Source organism: Mustela erminea, chromosome 5, assembly GCF_009829155.1.
Source record: "Mustela erminea isolate mMusErm1 chromosome 5, mMusErm1.Pri, whole genome shotgun sequence".
In the NCBI taxonomy this organism is placed as follows: Eukaryota; Metazoa; Chordata; class Mammalia; order Carnivora; family Mustelidae; genus Mustela; species Mustela erminea.
Window position 1 is genome coordinate 140641966 of NC_045618.1, and position 6259 is coordinate 140648224.

The 6259-nt window shown below is 43.9% G+C and overlaps 1 long non-coding RNA gene across 1 annotated transcript; it reads right to left on the reverse strand.

Moving 5' to 3' along the window:
• Positions 1–2634: 2634 nt before the first annotated feature.
• LOC116591875 lies at positions 2635–4594 on the reverse strand. The gene is made up of 2 exons (XR_004286192.1): positions 4484–4594; positions 2635–3367 (listed from the first exon to the last, which is right to left on the reverse strand). It is a non-coding gene; the product is annotated as an uncharacterized LOC116591875 (long non-coding RNA).
• Between the last annotated feature and the right edge of the window lie 1665 nt (positions 4595–6259).

Consider the following 6259-nt stretch of genomic DNA (forward strand, 5'->3'; position numbering starts at 1 on the left):
TGTGTGTGTGTATTTGTATTTGGCAGAGAGAAAGAGAAAGGAAGAGAGAACCAAACCCTGAGATTTCAGAAGGACATCAGAAGGATTGAGCAGGTTTTGAAATCTGTTCTGACTTGTCCTTGGCATTTGCCGTATGGTCATGTGCTTGGAGATCTCCTCCTGGGCATTTCTGATTGTCTATCTAATGTGGTTGCACAGGGCACTTTGTATTCAAATGGCTGTAGGAAACTATTTAATATGAACTACTTCCTGAAGCCTTCTGGAAGGGAGAGAAGAGAGAGTTCTAGAGTGCTCTGGAGCCTCCTGGGTTCCAGCTAGATCCAGAAAGTCTGGTGGCCTTGGTGGACACCTTTCCTCAGAATAAGAATGATGGCTTCGAGTTAGGGCCATTTCATGCACAAAACTTGAACTATTCATCTGAAGTCTCATTCCAAATCTTGTCCTCTTATAGGTAAACACACCTTATGGTTCCAGAGGAAAAACCAACACGGAAATCCTAGGAGAGGGTAACGCAGAATGCCACAGAAAAACCACCTCACAAAACAAAGAACCAGTGTCCAACTGGAGAAATCTTGCCTTGGTGTGACAAAAAAAAAAAAAAAAAAAAAAAAAAAAAAAAAAAAAACCTAAAAAAAAACTAAAAAAAAAAAAAAAAAAACATGCCTCCACTCAGTGGGGTTTTATGGTGAGTAACAAAGTAAGCCAACAAGACAGCCAAGATTTCTTCAGTCATAGCCCCGTAGCAGAGAGCTTGCTTATCAAGCTCATTTCTTGTACTATGGGTTAATTTTTCAAACACTTTGGGCTCCTTTGTATATCCTGGTGCTTAAACAAAGCACAGCAAATGAAATAATGTTAAACAATCTCTCCTCAAGAAAAGACTGATCAACCAGCTCCGGTATGTGCTGATATTCAATAAACTCTCACAACACCCCCTTTCTGCCTCTCCACCTGGCCTGGGAAGCGTGGCCAAGAGAAAGCTCCTTCCTAATACTTTCTTTGCTCACGTGTGTTGTTTTTTAAATTCCACATATTAAAAAAAAAATCCACATATGAGTGAGATCATATGATATTTGTCTTTCTCTGACTGGCTTATCCCACTGAGTGAGATGCCCTCTAGCTCAGTCCATGTTGCAAACGGCAAGATTTCATTCTTTTTTTATGGCTGAGTCATATTCCATGGTATATAGACCACATCTTCTTTATCTATTCATCTATCAACAGATAGATGCTGGATACAGCTTCCATAATTTGGCTACTGTAGATAATGTTGCTATACACATAGGGAGGCATGTATCTCAGTGTTTTTGTATTTTGGGAATAAGTAGGCAGTAGTCCATATCCTGAATTGCTGGGTAGTTCTATTCTTAACTTTTTGAGAACAGGTGTGTCGCCAGAGGGGAGGTGGGTGTGGGGACGGATGAAATAGGAGGTGGGAATTGAGGAGGGCACTTGTCGTGCTGAGAACTGGTGTAGTATGGAAATGTACTATGGGATCACTATATCGTGCCCCTGGAACTAACATAACACTGCATGTTAACCATACTGGAAGTAAAAGGAAAAAAAAAAATACTCTCAAAAGGTCTACCCTTACAATAAAACTCTGTGGTCTGTAACAAAGAACAGGGCTCCCAACTGTCTTCAAGAAAGGATGCTGTCCAGCTCCTGGAAAGATTTCTTTTAGGACCGTCTCCTACAAACCCACAACACATTAAAGCACATTGCATGCGTCTGTGACTTTCCCCACCCATCTGTCTCATAGGAAGGTTAGCGAAGGTTAAAGCCATGTGTGGTCACAAAACCAGACCTGTTTCCTGCCACCCGTTCCTCCCCTCCTCCACTTGGATGGATTTATACCCAACCTTGGTGAAAATAACAAGGAAGACCAAAAACTCCCATTGGAATACCCTCCTTAGAAGTTCCAAAATTTCCTTGTTGAGCTAAGGATCCCAGAATTCTTGGAGGGCACACGTGTCCACGAGTCACTGAGGAGGGAAGGCTGTGGGGAGTCCTGGATGTGTCGTGAGGATTAAATGCACCAAGACACACCGAGATGCTCTCGGAAGCAGTCTGAACACAGGGCAAATGTGCACCGACCGTCATCATCATTATTATTTGAAAGGTTTCAAAGTTCAATTCTTTGTCACTCTGCCTTAGAATGCACCTTTCTTTTATATCTCCCTTACCACAAAAAGTGTTCTCTTCCTTCGGAAAAAAAAAAAAAAATATATATATATATATATATTTTTTTTTTTTTTCAATGTGCCTTGAAGTCGAATCATAGAAAACCAAAGCAGTTGCTACTCACAGCGACACAAAAACTAAATAACAGATTAACTCCCCCAACCCCTTTTCTTCCAGGAGACTGGCTACTAACATCTAGACCCTGCTTTTCTTTTTTTCTTTTCTTCTTTTCTTTTCTCTTTTCTTTTCTTTCTTTTCTTTTCTTTTCTTTCCTTTCTTTTTTTAATTATTTTTTTAATCTATACATGTTCAGTGAGCAAGGGGAGAATAAAAGAGTCTATGGAGACCAAGCCTGTCTGTTCTTGGGTTTTCAGCCTTTTGCTCTGGGTTTTCAACCAATAAAAGAAAACAACTTACTGAATATTTTAAAGGGTTTCTTTCTTTCCTTCCTTTTTTTTTTTTTTTTTTAGGATGGAAACAGTGTCATGCCAGCAAAAATGTTTGCTTTTGTCCATAATAACGTTGGGAAGTCCAGCACACCAGTCTAGAATTCTTTGTCCCAGTTCTCAAGCAGCTTGAGAACAAGGAATCCGTCTTCTTCATCAGTGGGCATCAGTGCCTGGCAGTGGGAAGTTTCAGCTGTCAGAAAAAGTAGCTTTATAGGTGGGAAGGCATAAGTGGTTGCTAAAAGGAAAAATGATTTCAAGAGCAAGACCTTATCCCCAGATTACGTTTAATTTTTAGTAGTGCTTCCCAAGGGCCAGGCCACTGTTGACCCTTCTTGGAAATTGTCACCAATCTTGAAAGTGCAGTGCTGCAGACTTTCTCAGAAGGCGAAAATTGCTGATGGCAAGGACTGGCCTTCTTTCTGGCATTATTTCCTTCATACTTGGTATCGGTGGATTCCTATAGCCATGATCATTCACCATCACCGAACACATCCCTCCTTATTTTGTCGTTCATTTCTGTTGATTCTTATCCCTGTGGTCATAATGACAGGTACCATGCTCTTCCCATCCATATCGCCGGGCTGGTGCTTAGTCAAGGGCTCACGTTTATTGACAGAAGGAGGAAGGGAGAGAGGGATGGTGAAAATATGGTTGGAAGGAAGGAAACAGGGAATCTTCATTTTGTGTCAGGAGTGAACTTCTGAGCAGCTTCTCCGGTGAAGAGTTCAACAGCGCTGCCCAGTGATGCAGACAGAGGAGCGCTGGTTAGCATGTGAATATGTGGGCTTGAGTCTACCATTCTGAAAATTCCCAGTGAAGTTTTATTTAGGGGCTGTAAGCCCAACCACTATGCCAAGAGCTAGAGAAAGGGCATGTACTAACTACTCTTGACCTTAGGGCCAGGGTGTTGGGGTGCAGTTAGCACGGGCCTCTCCCATAGTCCATCCCACCAAGGGGCTGCCTTAGTGAGTGAGGGAGCATCGGTATTCATGTAGGGAAGATGGAGATACCAGCTGACTGACCTTGAGCAAGGCCCAGAGGCTCTAAGACCATGGAGGAAGATGTGAGAACACCTGTTGAAGTGCTCAGTCTTATATAACTAAAAGGAATTACTGCATAAAGTATGTTATGATCACATTTATCAATATTATATGAATTATAGGTTTTTAAACCTACATTTTCACCTGAGTGGGAGATCCTCTCTTGAAATGCAAGAGAAAATATTCCCTAGCCTTGTTTGAATGTCTCCAGACAGCTTGCCACCTTTGAAGGCAATCTTAGGGAGGGGTGGACAGCTCTAGAGGCAAATCCTCTCTCTGCTGGCAACAGCCTCTTGTCATTCTCCTCCTGCTCCATGTGACACAGGGACCACTGCATCTTTTACGGGGGGCTAGAGAGTCTGGTCTCCCCCATGGACCAGTTATGGGTCACCTTCCCCATTGATCTTGACTGAGAAGATGGGGTCTTCATGAATTCAGTTAATGAGTTAAGGGTGCTCTGGGTGAGGGGAAGCAGGGAGTAGACACCATTTTTTAATATCAGTTTTATGGAAACTGTAGATTATGAGTCTGTCAGAACTGGGGCCCTGGAGAGAGCTTGGGATTGACGTCCTCTTCTGGAGTGTAGCTGAATGACATTGGTGGGGGAGTGATCAGGAAAATCTCCAGTTACATCCTGCTTCTACCCATTAGAACCCATTCTCCTCATCAGTATAACTGCACCTCCAAAAGGAAGAGAATAATCACCTCTTTGCATGACATAGGGAGATCCTTAAAACAACACAAAACAGATGAGGTAAGATATGTGGAAACATGGCAGATAAAGCCGACATTTAAGACTTAGCTACTCACGAGTGTCGGCTCTTTCCTCCTCCTTTTCTGACCCCAGATGGCCGGTATCCCAAGCCTGTGTGTCTGGCAGTGTGGAGAGTGAGTGGGAGCAGCTCTTTGCAACTTGCAAGAGGGGAGGCCCTTCAGGGGAGTAACAACTCACAGCTCACAGAGCAGCTTCATACAAATGACGGTGTCACACCGCAGCCTTAGAGCTGCTCCAGGAGTGGGCATGCAAAAGAAGAAAGGGACTCTCAGGAGAATTAGGGACTTTTTCCAGGCTGCACTGCTGGGAAATGGTACCTAGATCTCCAGGATCATCATTTTCGTCTTCACATCAGAGAAGAAAAATAGCTTCTCTGCCGCTTGGACCAGCCAGGCACACACTCCTTCCCTGCCGTGGGTGGAGTCTCACTGCCTCCTACCCCTACTAAGGGGGAATAAGCAGTCTCCGATTCATTGTCCACTCTCCCAGCCCCTCAACGTGGACCTCGGACTTCACTCTGGCCACACTTTGGAGTTTAAGCATGGCTTCCTTGTCTGAAGGCTCAGTGGAGCTGTGGTGGGTTGCCAGCTGAGGTCTCAGGATCCTTCCTTCATTCTGCTTCAGGGTTGCTCTTCAAAATTGGTTGTCCTATTACTTCCATCTCTTCCTTGACCTCCATCCTGGAGATTCAATACTGCAGCCACCACCGGCATGGAAAGACTCTCTGTACACACAAGTCTTTTCTCTCCTTACAGCTTACTGACTGTTGAATACAAGCCAGGAGGTTCTCATTTAAATGGTCATCTACCAAGGTCTGCATTGGCGAAGGCATTGTGTAGACAAATACACAGAGGGCAATGACAAAGCTATAGCCATGTTTCATGGCTCCTGTCTTTCCTAATGATTCCTTGATGACTTATAGCAATCGTGCCTCTCTGTCTGATTCCTGAGCTGGTGGCTCACTAAGTAGTCTTTTGTTGCTTCGGGTAGGACTATACTTCCAAACAGTGCAGAAATCCAGAGTCCTTCTGGCCTTGGGGGGTCATTTGCCTTGTTATGGACTCCTTGCCTTGGAAACTTTTTTGTGTCAATAAAACTCTTCACAAGACTCCCTCTAGGACACACCCTGGCACCCTTGATCTGTTGAAGCATTTCCTGTGACCTCTCACTCACTATACTTCTGGACCTGCTCCTGGCTTTAAAATCTTAACCTATAATTACTGCAAAATGATCATGTGGGGATAGGAGAAGAATAAGGCATGGCACCTACCATGGAGGGCCATGAGGGAATATCTACAGGGCAGCTCAAAACCTCTCTTGGTAAATAGCCATGGGAGTATTCACCACTTCTCCTGTGAGACAAGCATTTTTCACTTAAGAAGACCCAGGCTTTGGAGTAATTTGGGGGAAAAAATAGCTCCAAGTATATATATTTTCTTTTAAGGGTGTCATAACAAAAATACAGTCACGCATAAAAGGAAGAAGACAAAAATGAAAACAAGCAGTGAAAGACAACATCCGCTCTCATTTCAGTTTCCTGGAAGCGGAATGTGGTTGGGCAGATGGTGCTCTTTTGTTTCACTAGAAGAAACGATAAGATGTAAATATGCACGGCCATATTCAGCAGTGCCGGATGGAGAAGGGGCGCCCAACGTACACGTGCATGCTTATTTCTAGGCTGCTCAGAGGGTTTCTTCTTTGAGTCGAGTTAGCCATCCTTCTGAGTTTCCAGACACTGCCTTAGATGGACAACCCCCAACAGCAGCTCAAGAGTTCTGCAGTGTTCTTTCACTGGGCAACTGGGCAGTCTG